We start from the raw sequence: 19,949 nt of genomic DNA, 5'->3' as shown, positions 1-19,949 counted from the left end.
GCACATGAAAAGTTGTACCGATTGAGGTGGCCAATTAAAAAAAAAGTTACCCCTTAAAATCTTTCCCCAATTTATTACCATAGCAGAGGTCTCACTCATTTTAAATTCTCAAATTTACAGTAACTGATAAGCATTATTCTATGCTTGTTAATCTCCAAGCCTTCTTCTATACAGATGACAACTGTCTTTTAAAACATAATTCTGATCATGTTACTCCCCTGCTTAAACACTTTGGTGACTTTCTGCTGTTTCCTGGATGAAGTCTCAGCTCTTTAGCATAACATGCAAAGCTTTGTTTATTGGGCTATGGTTTGGAACCATATTATAGTACACTCTTTCCCCCATCATGCAGCCTGTACACCATGTAGTTCCATCAGACTCGGAAACTTCTTATTCCTTGAATAAGACTCTGGTTTGAATTCATGCTATTCCTTCTGCCTGAGATGGCTCCTCCTTCTTCTTCTGTTTGTGAATACCTGCTTATACTTTAAGACACAGTTTGTATATAAACTTTTCTGTGAGACCGCTATGGACCAGTCCAGAATTTCTTTCCAAATTCCAGGAAGAAATAATAATTCCCTCCTCAGTGTCCCTATAGCACTTAGTACTCACCTGTGTTATGATGCTTGTCATATTTTTTTGTGATTATTTATTAACACATCTTTTGTTGCTGCACAAATTTGAATTTTTAAAGGGTCATGGGAATTGTTTTTGTACCTGTAATAATTATTACATTGTTTAGCATAGTATTCTTAAGAAATAGACATACTAATTGAATGAAGAACTTGGCTTGTTCTTAGATAGCTTCTCAGCCTGACAGGCTAGCTCTATTCTGGGTCCTCCCGTCAATCATTTTCCTCTTGTTGGACATTTGGAAACTGAGGAGAATTTTTGAACAACTGTCTGTTCCCCTTAATCGAATGACTGTCCACACCTTCAATTCATTATTGCCTGAGTTTATATAACTTTGCCTCCAATGCATTCACACAAGTTCATTTTTCCTGTGATTCGTAACAGAGACTAAGAAATAAACTTCCAACTGGCAGTACCAAACCTGAAATTTAGCTAGGAGACATCAATGCAAGCCTACATTTTCTTTCTCCTTGAAGGTGGTAGCAAGCAAGGGAGAACTGAGAGAAACCGCTCTACAAATAGTAACCCCCCCACCTACAATCTAACTTTTCTGCATTGAAATCACCCCAGAGGCCAGTTTAATTGGCCAGTGCCTCTTATTCCTCTAGATTTCCAAATAAACAGAAAATGATTCTTTTCAAATTTACAGATTTTTCTAAAAAATAAAAGATTTTATATTTTAGAAGGGCTGCATTGTGGATCTGCCTTAGGGAGTTCAAATAAATATGTGTAAGAAAAATCCCCAGTATATTATAAGAAATTATTTTAGTGATCTTAGAATAAACCTGAAGGTAAAAATGATAAAGGCTCTGCATTATAGGAAACTCAATGGTTAATGTGGCATAAAACTTGTTATGAGAATCTGACCTGATAATATTCATTCTTTTTCTCCAGCCACATTCTCAGCCTCAGCTCCTCGAACTCCCTCTGACTTCAAAGGAAACTGCATGAAGAGGGAGGGCACACAATAGGAGAATTGGTCTGATTATCCCCCTCTGTTTAGAAATAGGTAAAGATTATAGATACGTTTTCTTCTTTCTGTGCTTTGGACTATATAATGTCAATTATCTCAAGCAAAACCCCCTACTGAGGTTAATGCATAGATTTGGATTATACCAAGACTGGAAACAAGATATTAATAATAATCCATAACAGTGTGAGTGTGACATAATGAAATGCATATTTATTTTCATTTAGTTGGTACAATAAAAAAAGTAAATTACTTGAGAGACTTCAATTTTATATATAATGTACCATGCATGATCTTTTTTGCTCTTCCCTCACCACTTTGTATTATGAATGGAGTAATTAAAAAGAGTCTACTTCTTTCCTATTCTACTATAGCACATTTTGCCCCTTTAAAAGTATTTGTCTGTTTATGAATGTTTGTATGTATTCATTGATTATTTAAACCCACGTCTGAAAATGAAATTGTAATGCTAAAGGCTAAATGAATGAATTAGCCTGAGCTGCTAATTAAAAGACCATACACAAAGTATTAACCGGGAACCACTTTTGGACTTTTCATTCCCAACCCAAATGAAAAGGCAAGCATAATATTCCCACATCACTTCTGAAAATGATGTCAGGAAATGTTTTCTCAGAGTCAGCTACTGGTCAAGACTTACACAGCAAGCTAAACAAAATAATGAAGGATCAGGGATTCTGGAAGGGCCAAAAGTTCGAACAGGAGACCTTTAGCCCTTCTGCTAGGAATGCATAATATACTTCCTATTTGTTTGATAGGTGCTTACCACTCCCTGAAAGCTAAAGCATTTATAACTTCCATTTTAGGGACTGAAGTGTTCTGGCCCAGTCTTGCTATTTAGGATAATTTTCCTTAGAAGTGAATCAAATACAATTTGAACTGCCCAATGAAAATAACACCAACAAAATCCCCAAAGGACCAGTCTACTGAAAGCTGTTTTATTAAGCTTCCAGAATTTGGGATTATCCAAAACTACAAAAGAATTATATAAAACTATGAATGAATTTCATGAAGGTTGGCTTCAATAAAGACTTTGATAAAAGACTTCTTTTTTTAAAGTCTTTAATAAAGACTCCATTTCTCTTATGAGAGTCTAGATAGATCATACAGTTCCCTATCAGCCATATGACATCCACATTCCAATGATAGCTGGAGGTTTAACCCAACAAATGCCTGAGTTTGAGCTATTTCTGTTCACAAATAGAGAAGATTTCAGGTAAGTAACATGAAGGTATTTTTTTTCCAATTCTAAAATGGTTTAAAAATATGTAAAATATAATGGAATTTAATTGAATGACTAAAGCCCCAAGCTTTAGTGGTTAGTCATTTTTAGCCAGCTTTTAGGCTTAGCTTACCAATGCTCCAAGAAAACAGAAAGAAACTTGAATGCAAACCTTCCAGCCAGGTAACTCTATAGTTCATAAGTGGCAATGAGTGACGTCTTCTCAGGAAAATCTTGGAAATTACAAATGTTGCACACTTTATTAATCCATGTTTAACCTGAAGCCCCCTTTTCTTCCTGTGTTCAGAATTTCTATTACTAACTATACTATGTTGAAGTTTATATGACAGGCCATTTCAACACTTTTGTTTAGTTAAATGGAAGTGCATCACTTTTAAAGAAAAACCCTATTGCCAAAAAATATAAACAACCCTAACTTTGATTAATATAAATATTTAAAAACCAGAACATTCTGTTACATCTTACAAAAACAATTCTGATGTAGCTGATGGGAAAGAAAAAGTGCTTTCATACATTAGACAAATCCAACAAAATACAGCTGCAGAACAAATTTTAAGTAAATATGAATTGTTTGTCTTTTCACAGGGCTACGATATTTACTTAATGGAGTTGTTTTAGCACACTTTAAGTTTCATTAGTAAAAATGGAAGGCTTTTTTTTTTTAGTTTTAGTTCTGAAGAGTTTGATTTAAATTTCAAAGCCCTTTAATTAAAAAAAAACACCATTACAATTATTCCTTCTCCCTGGTTTAGAGTTTTGCTAATAAAACTCTGGACAAGAGATGTGTGAAATGAATAGATGAAGAAAAACGTTGACAGCAAAAGCGAGGTCTGGAGGGTGAAGTTAGTTTATTAGGCCCGGTTTGTCACGAATGGCCCTGCTGCACATATAAAAGCAAATCCCTCTACCTTAGAAGATTAATTCTGAAGGAGGCACTCTTGGGTCAAAGTATACATAAGCGTGTGCCTAATCTCAGCGAAATCAGGCTATTTTCTCACAGCAATTAAGCAGAGGTCTGGGGTTTCACCCACAGTGTATTTAAACACAGGATACAATTAAACCCCAAAGTATTAATATCTTTGCTCTGCAAAATTGCCCAGGAAATAGATTTTGCTCTTTCAAATGAAAAGCAAGGCAAATTAAGAGAATAACTTGATTCTTAGCTAAGTTAAGTTGTTTGAAATAAGAGTGTCGTATTTTCTTCTAATTGCAAATGTCTTATGTACATAAAGACAGTTTTTAACTTTACAATAGGGTAAGAGTTACAAGCTTTCTAGGGCCTTTAATCTGTACAATGAATCTAAGAAGTCTGCATGAAACTGTGTTGTTTTAAACTGTAACTAAATTTCTTATTCAGCATATGTTAAAAATCAACTCCTTATAAAAATCTGAGAACTCACTGTTTACCACCAACAAAATGTCACAACTAGGATGGTTTGCAACCTATGTAGAGTCAAAACTAAATGTAAATCTTAAGCAATCAAGTGTTCAGAGGGATTGCTTTCTGCAGAGGTTATTCTTAAAGCTATCTTGTCAAGCCAAGGGCTAATCTTCTGAAGAAAATTACTGCCAGTTAAAAAACACTTTGTTTCAAAAATGCCAAATATAAAAGCAACAAAATAACTCTATTTCTTGTGCATCAATTCCCTAAAGGCAAAAATTTTAACAGTACAAATATTATATTAAACAGACCACTACTTTTATTCAGATCATGAAAAAAAAACCCTTTGGTATTAAAAAAATTTTGCCCATATTACAATTATTGTTAATCCTCTTGTCTACAGACATGGTTAATACTCCATTTTATTGCCAAACCAAATTCTCTTTGGCTTTTTTGGGGTAAAGCAGGGAAGGAAGGTTAGTCTTAGAATTGAAAGGCTAGAAATGAATACTTTTTCATTTACATAGCTGAATCAATATTTGTTTCATTTATATAAGAGTTTCTAACAAGATGTTGGTATAGGATCCAGTGAGGAATCTTATAACTCTTAACACATGGTCATGTCTTTAGAAATTAATAAAACTGAATGAAGCATAATAGAATGAATCAGATGTGGAATGATATGTGCACGCATGTACGAACATATTTTCCCACCTTTTGTTTATGAAGGATTGTTTTAATAGGGCCAATGACTAATAGCACTTCTTGCTGACATCACTGGCAAATTGGTGTACTCTGTAACCTTTGAAAGTGCAGCATATCCCAAAATGAGTTACTTATTAAACAAATGTTCTTTTTTTTTTAGGGCAACTGACCTTTAAATGATCATTTCTCAGCACTCGAAACAATGAAAGTTTCACCTATTACCTTTACACTTTTGATGCTATGGTGAGTAGATCCATAACCTTTTCACAACACTTAATGTGAAGCACAACATGGAATTACAAATGCTAATGAGCACTTTTCTGTCAAGAGTAAGTCCTATTACTTTATTAAATTGTTGCAGTACACAGAAGCCATGGAAGATCATTATTTTGACCAAGCTGAAACCATATTAGAAATCACAACTCCAAAGCACCGAAGAGTGATGTACTGCTGACAGTTTCTACTGAAGTCTTCTCCCTTCAACCTCCAGGGGGTGTGTGTGGTAAGGGGGCAATTTAAATAGTTGTATTTGATTAGAAAAACATGGTCTCTAGGTTCAGATGTTTGTACAATAGCTGCGAGCAGCTTCAACTAAACCTACATGCAACTTAACATGGTACCGCTTTCTGCTAACTAGAAGGAAAGGCTTCTGGAATATCTCTATCATCTATCTGTCTATGTTTGTCTGTCTATCTATCTACCTATCTATCTACTATCTATCATCCATCTATCTATCTATCTATCTATCTATATCTATCTATCTATCTATCTATCATCTATCTATCATAGTAATGTTAGAGATTTTAAGATTGTTCTTTTCTCAGAAACAGACACCTTTGTAAAGAAGTAATAGATAATCAAGTAGTGATTTTCTTTAATTAAGTGGAGATGGTATTATAAACTTTGTTCTTCAGGGATCAGAGCAAATCTAGCACATATTTGGAAGAGCTTATATTTTCTAGTATTTCTTTTCTAATGTAAGGAGATAACATATTACTTCAAGTCCCAGTGGCTTCTTGTTGAGCAGATAAACTGTTTAACAGAGATACTGAATCTGATAGTTTTCATTAGCATAGATATTTTCTCTCTTAAAGAAAAGCAATACTCTGATTTTGAAAAATTCCAAGAAAAACTTTCTTGATCTGAAGGATTCAAATACTGGACTAAGCTAGTATGCCCGTACTTTATATACATTTTACCTTGTAACAGTAAGGCAAAGTACCAGCTTATGTTCAAGAATAAACTTTTTTCTTTCAAAGCTGACCTTATTTATAAAATGTTGCTTTGGAAAGGTGTTAGACTCTTAAAATTTTTAAATATCAAACTTTCACAGAATAAAAAGGTATTTTTCACTGGTGTGTTCCCTTTCTACTTTCCCTACATCTCTTACAAAGTGAACATATTGGAATGAATTATAGAGAAATCTGGGAAATTTTTTCTAAATAATAAAAAATAACTGTTTTGAAATACTGTTCACTTACAATTTTCTTTTCAGCTCTGATTTGGGAATATTTTGTAAAGCATGAGGGGCAACCACAAGCTTTCAGAAGAGAAATCAAAATTAATGTCCTTTGGAAACACTGGACTCTGAAAGAAACAAATTAATAGCAGAGATAGGCCTTATTTGGCTCCCTTTGGTTCAATTTACAAAAAAGCCAATCAGTTATTTTATTGGTATGCTATCACAAAGGAAAATACGCAGACTTAAGACTAAACCGACTCATTGTCATGACTTCTAGGGTCTTATTCATTAATTATGGTGGCTGCCAACAAACAACACAGGAAAATCAACAATGCTGGATGAAATAATCAGCAAGGGCTTCTATGTCTGTAAACTATTTAAATTCCTGAAATTGAATATTTATGATGAGTGATGCTCCTCTAATGTGTACCATATTTCCGTCAGCTCTCAGCTCTGATGGCATGCGGAAACCCCAGATGCTCCTGCCCTTTCGTCGCACCCACCTTGCACTTGGCTTCAGCATGGCCCTCTCTTCTCACAGCATGCCTATTAGGAAAACTGAACAACCCGTCTCCCTGCAGGTTCTCAAGCGCCCCCTCGTTTTGGGATACCCCTCTGCGTTCCTCAACAATAGTCCAGTTTCAGTACCTTATCTGACTTTCACTGGCGGCCCCCGTGAAACAGTTGTGAGGTTTACTTTGCACTTACCAATACAAGGTAAACCAGCATGGGCTTACCTCCCTGGAGTTAGTGAACCCACGTTGTCTACGAGCACAGACAGCGCTTTGGCCACAGATGTGACTGGTTAACTGTACAAGCAAGGAGGATAAATCCACGTAACAATGCTTCATTCACCAAGGAAATCTGCAGTGGATTACAGCTTCTCTATGGTTAAGTCTGGTCTTAATTTACTGCTTTTATTCAGTTTTCAACCACAAACGAGCCCCTTATGAGGCATTCGCTATGCAGAACTGACAACTCTTTTTATCTACTTGAAAAATATTTTTGGATAATAATTTATGGTTACAAAATATTTTAAGCAGTTTGAATAGTTATATTATATTCTTTCAATGCTTAATGATGCAGTATCCCCTGTAAAAATGGAATGACAGGAAATCTGGTAATTTTATATACAGTATTTATAACAACAGAGCAATTTGACCATATAGAAACACAATTTTTTTTAATCTACATATTTCATAGGAAATCTTTTAAAGACATTTTTAAGGCTCTTAAATTGTATCTCAGGAGAAAATCAGAGTTCAGAACAGTGTCTAAAGGCCATACACATATGGTGAAAAAATAATTTTGGCAAGCACTGTATTTTATTTATGGATTATTATGTTTAAAATGGCATATTTTGAACACCCCTCAGAAGGAAAAAAAATGCATCTCTCTCTGAGGACACAAGGGAGAGTTCATATGCTATTTATATTTTATACATGAAACCAACATGTGTGGGTAGGTTTGTACTTTACCACTATCAAATGTATTCTCTTAATTTATATTCTAAATTAATGCCATCTTTTTAAAAAAATCCATCTGAAGGTGCTCATTATTATTGGGCAAAGAGTCATTTTCAAGGAATGATTTCCAGTAACTGGAACTACTCTGGAAAGCCCAAATAGGCTTAAAAACTGCATCATATATCTTTAACTAGTGGCAAGTGTCAGTAACATAGTTTGTCATTTTAGATGCACATCTTCAAGTACTGCCAACTAGTGACCCTGTAACTGGGAACAGAACCTATGTAAATAAGATGGAATGTACTTCATAAAGGGAGACAATGGAAGCAGTGTGGCTGATGTTCTTTGAGATGACAGAGTTCCTTTTGCATTGCTTAGATTAATTTAAACCATGGGCACACAAAGCTTTATACCTTTCCTCTTGGCAGAATTTGAGCACTTTCAGACTCATTGATACTAAGGGATTCTTCCCATTGCAGAATGAACTCCTTGTAGATAAACAAAGGAAAGCATTCAACTGAGGTACTTGCCGTGCTTTCCTCATTAGTGGCTACACTGTCTTGAGCAGAGAATGAGTGTTTGGGGAAAAGCATCTTGGCACTAACAAGAAAGACATTGCTTTTACAAGGAAGAACACTTTATGTTTTTCTAAAACATCTCTTCTCAAGTGCTATATGTAAATCATATTTAAAAAAGAAACCAAATTAGGTGTGTGCTTCAGGGGGCGAAGTACATAAAAGTACAGCAGAAAATAATGAACTGTATCACTTTGTTTAGTTAAGCAATTATTGCTTCTTTATAGACTCAAGTGTTGTTTGATTTCCATCATAGGAACAGGTGAGGTTTGCTGTTTATTTATTGTTGTTGTCGGTTTGTAATTTTGCTCAAAAGAATTCTTCATATCACTCGTGTTATTTTAGAACTTTTCATGTTCTGCTTTAATCTGATAGCTAGGTTTCATTATCTTCATAGATGTTCTAATGAAGGTTTAAAAGAAAAGGTTAGAAAACTGATAAATTAAACAGCAGAAACATCAGGTTCAAATGCTGTTTAATGTAACTCCAAAATCACTTACATTAGAATAGTTTCATTAACAATATTACAGCTACCTTCTGTTGTTTATCTCAAACACATTAACATACAGATAAGATCAACTTTTCTGACAGGTTATAGAGGTTTGGAACTACAATAGCAATGAACTAGCCTTGTTAGACCAGGCAAAAAATAATTTCTAACCACCAGCTGTGGGTCAATGAGCACAAGATTCCAAGGGAGATTTCATGCATTCTCTCTGATCCACTTGGAACACATACCCATAATGTTCCTACACCATTTACATTATGCCCTGTGTACCTGGATGCTAGTCTCATTTGTCCTTCCTCTTCTTGACAAGCATTATATGTGAAGTTAGAGTGGGAGGGTCATTTAACAATGAATTTCCCCATTGTGTAACCATTACAAAGCTATCCAGGCTAAATAACTTGTTGTTTTTTAAGTTGCTGTGCAATTTCAAGGTTTTAATGGTCCTTAAAATATAATACCCTGTGTCATTTATTTCCTGAAGTGAAAGCTAGTGCCAGCCTTTGGAATTCATGTAAAACAAGTGGTTCCAATATGGTTTGAAGAGAGAATGAAAATTTGATGAACAATCAATCTACCCTGAATGCTTTCCTAATGTTTGTGCCTTTTCTCACCAATTAAAAAAAATACAGATTTATTCAAAAGAAAATCAAATCAAACACACATCCAAATCTGTCTGTGGTGCATTTGTTAGAGTGAAACCCACACAGAGTAAGCCAGGGAGGATTGAACATTAAAACAATATAAAAATAAAGGTGTTTCTGGTTGAGTTGTAGCAACTTGAAATTCTCCCCTCTGTGTCTTGAAGCTATGGGAGAAGGCAGAGATTTGAAATGGCAAACTGGATAAGAGGGCATAGGGAAGGGTCTTGTCTCCTAAAAGGGTGACCGTGCAAGTGACCCATGGTTGGAAAAAAGAAGTTGTTCTAGTCTGACCGCTGCTTTGCAGAGTCCCAGGCTTAAGCTAAGGCCAGATACATCACTGGGATTCAAGACTCAGTTACAAAACAGAGCTGAGTCTGGTAGATGTGTCTGCCAGCCAGTGTATCATGTACCTACCGCCAAGTAGTCCAGGGAGAGCATAGAGAAGACTTGTGAGAGAGTCAGATTCTCTGAGAGACACCACACTGGGCAGAGGTGACTTCCGTCGGAGGACTATGTATGACATGCTGTTAAAGACCCAGGAGTCCAAGGGTAGGAGGGAAGGCATCTCAGTGCTTAATGGGGCTGAGAGAGCTAGATGCCAGCATAAACTCATGCAGGATGTCAACAGTCGAGGGATACAGATGAAAAGATAATGACTTTTCCAACTCAATAGAGATCACATGTTTCTCCCTCAGCAGAGTGACGCAGCGCAGAAATGGCAAAAGTAGAAAATCAATGAGAGGTTGAAGAGTTACCAGAAAAGAATTAACAGGGACAGTAAAAAGATCAGAGAGCTTGCTCTTGGTAAATGCCTAAGGAGTCTCAGGAGCTTCTGTAAGTGAGGACACAAGAGAGTTCCTTGTAGGAGAATGATAACTGTGGGCAAACATGGCACCCAACAAGATGATATGTTTGTCTAAGACTGAGACTGAGGCTGAACCATGGCTCTCTATTTCTTAGTGAAGAAGTATTGGAGTGAAAGAAATGTATAATCTACTTATTGCAAAAGTATGATAATGGCATATTTATTCATATACAGATACACATATACCTAAATTAATTGCTTGGTAAAGTATATATAGCCTTCACCCAAATTGTTGCCTTAATCAAGAACAAGAACATTGGCTGCCAAGGCCCCAAGGTATAGAACACTTATGTCATGTGCCAAGTAGAAATACCTGGAAGTGGGTGTGCCGAACTAAGCATTCCATCACATTTTAGGTACCTAGGAAAGACTGGCCTTGATTGAATCTGCCACACACTGTAACCGGATGAGCACTTCATGCCTGCTGTCTGAATGGGGTTAGTCTCTGATTGGAGTATTGCCAAGTAACCCAATTTTAGAATAGCACAAATTTTAATTATATGTTTCATTTAACTGACACCTGTCCTTGGAGGCTGTCATTAAAACCTAATAAGCTATGATGTGGGAACTATTATTATCTATGATTTATAGAGAGGTGAAAATAAATAAGGAGAGAAAGAAAGAATGGCTGAGAGGTTGAGAGGAGTGGTATAATTGGAAGACTAGGGATCACATTGGTGAAAAAGAGCACCATGTCACTTACCTAGAAAATCTGTAGAAAATGAAAACCCAGATCACTGAATTTCTGAGAATACCCATCTCATCCATCATTTCATGTTGTGGGCATAGTAGACCACTCTTTTCCTGGGGAAACTGGGAAAAAATGCTTTCTAAGTAAAATGCTTGGCCCTGAGAAGGCACTGGTTTTAAAAATAAGTTCTACCAATTTTAAAATTCCATAGTATTTATCTTCTACATTTAGCCTGCTCAAGGAAAAGTGTGATAAGAGAACGGGTTGGAATATAGATGAAACAAGATAGATGATGTGTTGATAATCATAGAATTTGGATAGTGGATATCTGCCACCTTGTTACACTATTCTGTTTACTTTAGTGTTAATTTGGAATTTCCCATAATAAAAAGTTAAAAGAATAAAAAAAAGTTATTCTCAAAATAAAAAGTAAAAAAATAAAGTTGAGAGAAGCATTTAAGTGTTTGCACAAATTTATTTGGGCAAATTAATTCATTTTGTAATGCAAAATTTGACCATAAAGAGGAAAAGAGAACATCTTATATCATTACATTACATTACTATACTTATGTTAATAATCCCATTGTAACTACACTGAGTTCTAAAAATTGAAACCAAAGAACCTGTATGTATTTTTTTCTAGTCCCTTCACTCACAAACAGGCTTTTTATAGAAGCCCTAGATTTCTAGACCGAATGCCAAATATGCTTCCTGTTTAGATCGAATTTAGCTTTAACTAAAAAATTAGCCTTTGGTCCTAATTCTAATGGAAATGTATGACTCTGAACTATTCATTAATAGTAGCACTATTAGATACTGCTTCTAACAGTGATTAACACAAAATAATGAGTAGACTTTCTGTTGTAGATACATGCAGAATTTGTCCTAAACCAAAGGCAAAATAATAATAAAAACTACTGCCTTTTAACCTTGCCATTAATTTAAATAAAAAATGAGAACTGGAACCACACATTAATAAGGCCTGGTAAGCTTGGAAGAATATTTTACATTCATCTGTGGTTCATCAGTCAGGTTCATGACCTCAGTAGAATTCTAGCTCCTGCAGCTTTTAAACTGGTGTGGGGGAGGATATGAAATACTATTTTCTGATTAGAAAATTTTACTAGAATCGACAGAAACAGGGAAATACATTCTGATATTGAGTACATGCTCTGAAATTAGTGTATATAAAAATTAAGCTATTGAATGAATTGACTTTTATTCCTATAGGTACCTTAAAAAAAAGCAACTAAAGTGAGCTCAATATAATGCTCTAGTTTTATTTTTAACATAGGAAATTTAAGAGGTGGCCTCTACTTTGTGTCCGGAGTTACAAAGTGGGACCATAGCCTTATTTCCCATTTTTCTAAGTTTTATGGTAATGACAAAATCATATTATGTTCCTTATTAAAAATACTTTTTTTCCTCACTAAACAATATCTGTTTTGGATGTATCTTAACGTTCACTCGTATCCTGCCTTCCCCCAAATTTCCTATTGAACAACATTGTGTGAAAGCCGTTGCCATTCAGGGTATTGCTGTTAGCAGAGGTCCCAACCAAGTGGTGCAGTAAGTCCACTTGCATCTCCATCACTCAGCCTGAGAAAATTTCATCCATAGAGCTGATTCATGCTACTTCTTTGGATCTGCTACTGGCAGCACAATAAGGGATGAATGAAATAAGCACTCAGCAGCTGAATGCCCTTAAAGACCACTTGGGAACTTTATTTGGTGCCAAATAAAGTGACCTGCCAGTGTCAGCTGCGGGAAGCATATTGTGCTAGGCTCTGCAGTCTGTTCCCATTGCCTATTCATTTCTAGGGAAATTTTCAGGTATTGAATTTTAATCCATGATGCCCAATTATAATTTGGGACCCTTTTACATTAGAGACTGGGCTTCACCCCATTTAGCAATTAAGTCAGAGCTGCCTAATACATGATTTTAATTTCCGGAAAGCAGGTGCTTCCTTTGGTCAGTCACCAATCTCTGATTCTCCTTCTTTAGCTTAAATCATTTTTGTTTTCATACCCCCATGGCCCCCCACCCCCACCTCTGTAAGTATTCACTGCATGTCAGATGATTTCCCTGCTTAAGCCTGTAGGGATTCCCAGAGCCTTCTTTGAAAAGTTCTACCACCTTTTAAAAAACTTTTTTGTAGGTACCTGTTTGATTTCTGTTTTGTAATAACTTACTATATTACTTTTTAAAGTAACCTGAATAAAGTCTTGTTTACAACATTATCTAGCGCTTGCAATTATGAAGCAAGACTCTCCAGAAATAATTATTGTCTGTTAACTTCTTTGTCTCCTGTTTTTATCAGTTTAGAGATATCTCTAACAATTTAGAAACTACTGTTGTTTGAGTTTTTTAAGGCTATGTGTCTTCTTCAAACAGAACATTATTGTTCAAAATTTGAGAGAGCACTTTACCATATGAGAAGCTCAATATAAGGTGCCTGATTTGGAGGCAAATATTGTAGGTCAAATCCTATCTAAAAAAGTAGTTCCCCTACACAGGTGCACAAAGATGGTGTGGTCTTATCTTCCAAAACTGCTTTGTGCATGATTGAACCAGTACCAAGAGAGGAGACTGGGAAACCAGATACCAGTTTGTGTCAATGACGACAGCTTCTTTCTCCCTTCAACTGCTATGGAGGAGCTGCGTGCTTCATCATTTCCATTCCCACACATGAATTATAAAATATTGCTGAAATATTGTTGCTATGTGGACATTCAAAGGATTAAATTTAAGCCTTTGAGGGCCATGGACAGACCTAAGTCATTGGTAAAGGAAGTGAGTGAAAGGGAGAGGAAGTAGAGTAGGAAAGGGAAAAAAAGGATCATAAAGAAATAAAGAGAGAGAAAAGTTCGAGCAATGGAAAGAAAAAGAATGCTGAGCTGGAGACACAGAGTCCTACCATGGGTCAGCTTCCCTGCGTATCCTGTGGCTGTCCTCTGCAGACTGAGACCTCAGGTGCCTCTGCCACCTCGCCGGGTCCCCTCAGATGGTCTTTAATGACCATGGGCAAATATTTCTTTTAAAAAGAGAGAAGCAACCAAATTCTGGATTTGAAAGATGCAAAACAAGAGAGATTTGCAAAAACCCTCTGTGGCTGAACAAAAGGATTTATTTACTGTTTCACTTCTAGGATATAACAAGTATAATATGATTGAAACGTGAAATTGTACATACTAGTGTTTCTCAAAGTATGTTCTAAGAAACATCTATGTCCTAGTAAATATTAACTGATTCTTCCTGAGAAAAACATGCCCTCAATCAAATACATTTCAAGAAACCAAACCATATTTGCCCTTTGGGTGAGTCACAATGTTTATTACCATTATAGGCACTAAGAAATCCTGCAGTGGAAAAAAAAAACCCAGAAACTGTTTATGTTGAACCCAGCATTTTACAAAAATTTTGGCTATGAAACTTTTCCTCCCTTAAAACAACTATTAATGAGAAACTAAAAATAGAAACACCATATGACCCAGTAATTAATTCCACTTCTAGGAATTTACCCAAATGAAACAAAATCCCTGATTCAAATAGATACATGCACCGCTATGCTTATTGCCACATTATTTGCAATAGCCAAGACACGAAGTAAATAAAGTGTCCATCATACTGAATAGACAAAAAGGATGTGGAATGTATATATAATGGAATATTATTGAGCCATAAAAAAAGAAATCCTGCCATTTGTAACATCATGGATGGACCTAGAAGATATTGTGTTAATGAAATAAGCCAGGTGGAGAAAGACAAATACCATATAATTTCACTTATTTGTGGAACCTAAAAATAAAACAAAACAAAATCAACAAAATAGCAGTAGACTCATAGACATTGAGAAGTTACTATGGGGAGGGGTTGGGGTGGGTGGGTGGGGAGGGCGAGGGGGATAAAGGGGCAGAAAAATTCTCAATTCTAATATAAGGTGGTCACAGGGAAGGTAGTACAGCATGAAGAATATAGCCTATGATTCTGCAGCATCTTTCTATGTTGACAGATAGTAACTGCACTAGTTGGGTTAAAGATTTAATAATATGGATAACTGTTGAACCACTGTGTTGTATGTTTGAAACCTATGTAAGATTGTATATCAACTATATTTGAATTAAAAAACACTATTAATAATAGTTGTTTGGAACAGTTATAAAGCAGTGTATTCCAGTGTTAGTGTTTATGATTTTGTTGTTGCTTTTGTTTTAAAAAGTAGAAATAGCTGAAGAGCACAGTAGGTTTTGTTTTGGGAACCAGAATATTAAAGTTTAATACATCTGTTTAATGTGCAGTTCTAGTTGATATGAACCTTACACCTTATGATGTTCATTTGTTCCTATGTCTGCTGCTCATCTGTATCTCCATGAGCCTCTAAATACTTTAATGTCAGGGTCCATGTTTTGTTTTCCATTGTATCTCTGAGAACGTACATAGTGCTTGGTACATTGTAAGCACTCAATAAATATTTGAATGAATGAATGAAAACTGTAGTAGACAAGATGTAGTAGACATCTTTTTAAGCTGTAGATATAACAATATTAGAAGTGGGTTTCAAAAAAATCCTTATTGGCCTCAAAGTGAAAACAACAGAAGTGAAAATGAGAATTACTAAGTTGGCCTTTAATAGCTTTATCAGAGGCCAGTAAATTCCTCACCAATTACTCTGTTGCCTGATGCCTCATTGCTCCTGTTAGGCAGTCTGTTTGAAGTCAATGCTCTTTCTATTCCATAATTTTCCGATTTGTTTTTAAGCCTTTATATCTTCAGTCATCTTCCAACAGCTATTTCTTACCTGCCTGTTGCTTTTTTTGGAATGATTTCTTAAAAGCAAAACTCACCATGAACTTCATATATCATAATATGCCTTGACAAAGTTCTTGAAGAGGCAAGAAAAGGCAGTGAAGGCCTGGGTGGTATAGAAGAAGCAAAAGAGGCAAGATGTTTAATTCATTCAACAAATACTTATTTATTAAGTGCCTATTCCATGCTGGCCAGAGTGCATAAAGTCTAGACAATTCAAGGTCAGTCAAAAATATGAAATATTCATCAGATATCAACAGAATTAAGAATTATCATAATTTCATCCCCCTTAAATCAGTTTATACTGCAGAATGACTTGATATTTTTCGAGAAGTGATTTCATGTATAAATTGTTTGTATTATCTGTTTTGCTCCGTTTTGACAGAGGTTCATCTTCTCTATCTTGACAATGCTGCCAGCTTTCCTAATATTGTACAGTATTTTATGATCCAGGGCAAAACTACTCAATATGACTCTGTCACAAAAAACTGAAGATAATTTTAGTTACCTTAAATCAAAGCAATAACTGTTCAAAAGTCCACTTAAAGAATGGCTTTTACCAAGGGTTGATAAACTATGCCCTGTGGGCTAAATCCAACCTACCACATGTTTTTGAAAATAAAGTTTTATTGGAACACAGCTACACCTGTTCACTTTCAGATTGTTTATGACTGCTTTCATGCACCAACAGCAAAGGTGAATAGTTGCAACAGGGACTGTATGGCCTACACAGTTGAAAGTATTTACTACCTGTCCCTTCATAGTAAGAGTACAGATAACCCTTGGTAATCTGGGTTAGAACAAAATGGTAGTTTGGGTGAAAGCAAAATGATGGGTCACTAAAAATCATTCAACATCTCCTTTTGGATATAATTTTAGTCCTGTATTTGAATATGATGTGAATCTTATTTTGGAAAATCTTATTCAATAAAATAATATCCTCCTCATTAGACATCAAAATGATAGCCATTGGAATTCCATTTCAGTACTGTTCTTTTATTCAATATCTATAGCTATAGATATGAAAAACTGGAATGTCCAAGTTCTGTAGTAACCCATTCTAGGCTGGGATCACAGAGCTTCTCTCAGGAGGTAGTAAAAGTTAGAGGACACTGGAGGCAGGCTCCAAGATGGTCTATTCCTTGGATCCACTTCCTTGTATAGTTTCATCCTCCACAGAATAATCAGTAGGATATTGCTGAAGTTATGAAATGTGACTTCTGAGTATAGGTTAGAAAAGACATCATGATTTCTGCCTTGTTTTGAAATAATCAGCAACTATGTCAAGAAAACACTCAAGCAGCTCTTTGGGAAAGAGCATGTAACAAGGAACTGAGCCATCTGCCAAGAGCTGAAGAAGAGCTGAAGCATCCCCTTGGCACCCCTGTGCGTGAGCCATCTGAGAAACACACTCTCAAGCCCCGTCAAGCCTTTGAATGACTGCAGCTCCTGCTTGACATCTTGATGACAACTTCCTATGAAACCTGGAGCCAGAGTCACCCAACTAAGTCACTCCTGAATTACTGACTCCCAGAACTTATGAGATAATAAATATTTACTGTTTAAAGCCATTAATTTTAGGGTAATCTGTTATGCAGCAATAGATAATTAATATGGTGTATGAGTATGTGGGTCCTGTTGTCATGTAATTTGTGTTGAACCCCAGGCCTACCACTTGCTGGATGTGTGACTTTGGGCAGATGACTTCACTGTGTTAGTTTTCTCACCTACAAAAATGGGAATCTAATTGCCCCTGTTTCATAGAATTGTGAGGAATTCAATGAGGTATTCAATGAAAAGACTTCCTGGCATGTAATAATTGCTAAATAAATGTTAAAAGTTATTTGCTTTAATTATTAGAACTGACTCCAAGCACCCACCTAAGAATTCTTTCAAACCTCCTTTTTTGGATAACTAAGTTAATACATAGTAGCACTTTATAGGACTTTTATTCTACATTATAGAGTTTATACAACTAAGGACTCCAAAAGTGAATGGGTAGATGAGTTAACAACTCATTAGGAGAAGAGGGTATTGTCAATAAACATGAAAATAAGATACATATTGTTATTTAATCATAGTACATATAAATAATAGAGAATTAAAAACAGGCTGTTACCCAAGAACATAGGTAAAACTATACATTCTAAGCCCAACCACAAATTTAAAAAAAAAGAAATGATCAATGTAATTTTTGTTCTAATTTGCTAAAGCCTACACCATGCTTTTTTTTTGGTAAAAACAAAAGATAAATAGCATAATAATATGATTCTTTGCAGATTGTTTGAGTTATCTAACCCTTCTTTAATCCAAGGGATTATTGAACAAAACCAATGTTCATTCAAAAACACTTACGAAGTCTGTTGTGGATTACCAATATCATCAGTTAAACCTGTTTCAAATTTATTGCTTTCATTCAGGTTAAATAAAAAAAGGGTCCATTTGTCCCACCACATGTATATACACGAATTTGGCTTTCATCATTCTCTACAAGTTTAATCCAGTGATTTACGTTTTTTAACGCATATTCTAGGAATCTGCTGAAGAAATTCATCCAGACAGACAGAAGAGCTAGACGGGATTAATAGGATGTGTGCAGGATTTAAAGTGGTTTGATTCATTTCATAGTAAGTTAAAAAGAGAAAAAGAATGTAACAGCGTAACCCTCCTTGAGGTTCTAATCATTTTAATGACTTTAGCAAAAGAGAACAGGCTAAGGTCAAGAGAGTTCAGATACAATGATCCCTGTTTCTGGAAATACATTACATGGAAGGAAAGCCATTGCTTCAGCTTTTCTTTTTTTAGAGTGGAAAACACCACTGTACTTTTCTTAGAGAAAATCTGCCTTCTATTTAAGTTATCATATTAATGGTTAAATTTGAGGTTTCAGAATTCTCAATTTTCTTTGAGAAGCCATCGTATTTCACTTAGCACCATGACCAGCAGCAAAAAGTAGAGAAAATTTGGGCAGGCTGACTTAAAAAAAAAATGTTTTACAGCAAGGCAATATATTATTTTGAGATCCGCAGATAGCAAGTTCTCAGATACAAAACATACTAAGATTTATCTTATTATTGATGACTTTGAACATTTAAACACATTCAGTTTAGGTCTTGTAAGAACAAAATATTGGAACTGGGGAGAAAAATCTTTTTTCCCAGTAATGTGAAGCCCATTCCACTCTATCAGGTATTTGGTTCCAATGACATTCTAATCTCTATACACATTAAGAAGTTCCTTTCATAATATTGTTTCATTAGTGTAAAAAGTACTCTAACAAATATTCTCTTTTCCATTAACTTCTTTCCAAACACAGAGGACAAATGGAGAGTTGATAGGCGTATTTTAGTGCTTCATTGAACCCAATATGTATTTCCAACCCTCATTTTGTCATAACTTCCATAGTTTAATGGAACACCTTAGGCCATGAAATATTTTGTGTTCATTAACTTTTAAAGAGAAAGAGAAATACTATCTACTTATCAGTATTTGGGATGGACAGAATATCAAGTGCTTTATGTGTCTTGATTCCACCCATGACTTAGACCGTACACAGGAGCATGGCAAGTGGTGGGTAGAATTTAGTGCTGTTCAATAGAACTTCATGTGATGACAGAAATGTGCTGTACCTGAGCTGTGCAAAACAGTAGCCACCGTGTTACTACTGAACACTTGAAATGTGGTCAGTGTAACTGAGGTACTGAATTTTTAATTTTACTTTAAAAAGTTTGTTTCAATTTAAATAGACGCATGTTGCTAGTGGCTACCCTAATGAACAGTGCAGGACTAGATAGTTTACCATCAGATTTTCAAAAAGAACAGCATATTCCACAATTATCTTAATTTCTAGCTCCTGCCTCTCTTATTGCCATACTGATAATGTCTAAAAAGATCACTCTGTGTTATTTTTAGGTGCCATAGAGTTAAGTTTTCTAGAGAATGTCTGCCCTTGGAAGTATTTTGCATATACAAGCATTATTCATT

The 19,949-nt window shown here is 35.5% G+C and overlaps 1 protein-coding gene and 1 long non-coding RNA gene across 2 annotated transcripts in view; one reads left to right on the top strand and one right to left on the bottom strand.

Annotated features, from left to right (window-relative positions):
* Positions 1-3,807, top strand: part of LOC130683373 (uncharacterized) — a 165,208-nt gene extending 161,401 nt beyond the window's left edge. The window contains exon 3 of the long non-coding RNA XR_008997045.1: positions 1,528-3,807. This is a non-coding gene — a long non-coding RNA (uncharacterized LOC130683373). The remainder of the gene's footprint in view (positions 1-1,527) is intronic.
* Positions 1-19,949, bottom strand: part of ADGRL2 (adhesion G protein-coupled receptor L2) — a 591,965-nt gene that overhangs the window by 353,354 nt on the left and 218,662 nt on the right. The gene's annotated exons all lie outside the window — the stretch shown is intronic.

The sequence above is a fragment of the Manis pentadactyla genome, chromosome 4 (assembly GCF_030020395.1).
Source record: "Manis pentadactyla isolate mManPen7 chromosome 4, mManPen7.hap1, whole genome shotgun sequence".
In the NCBI taxonomy this organism is placed as follows: Eukaryota; Metazoa; Chordata; class Mammalia; order Pholidota; family Manidae; genus Manis; species Manis pentadactyla.
The sequence above is the reverse complement of the archived record's forward strand: the minus strand, read 5'-3'. Positions and strand labels throughout refer to the sequence as shown.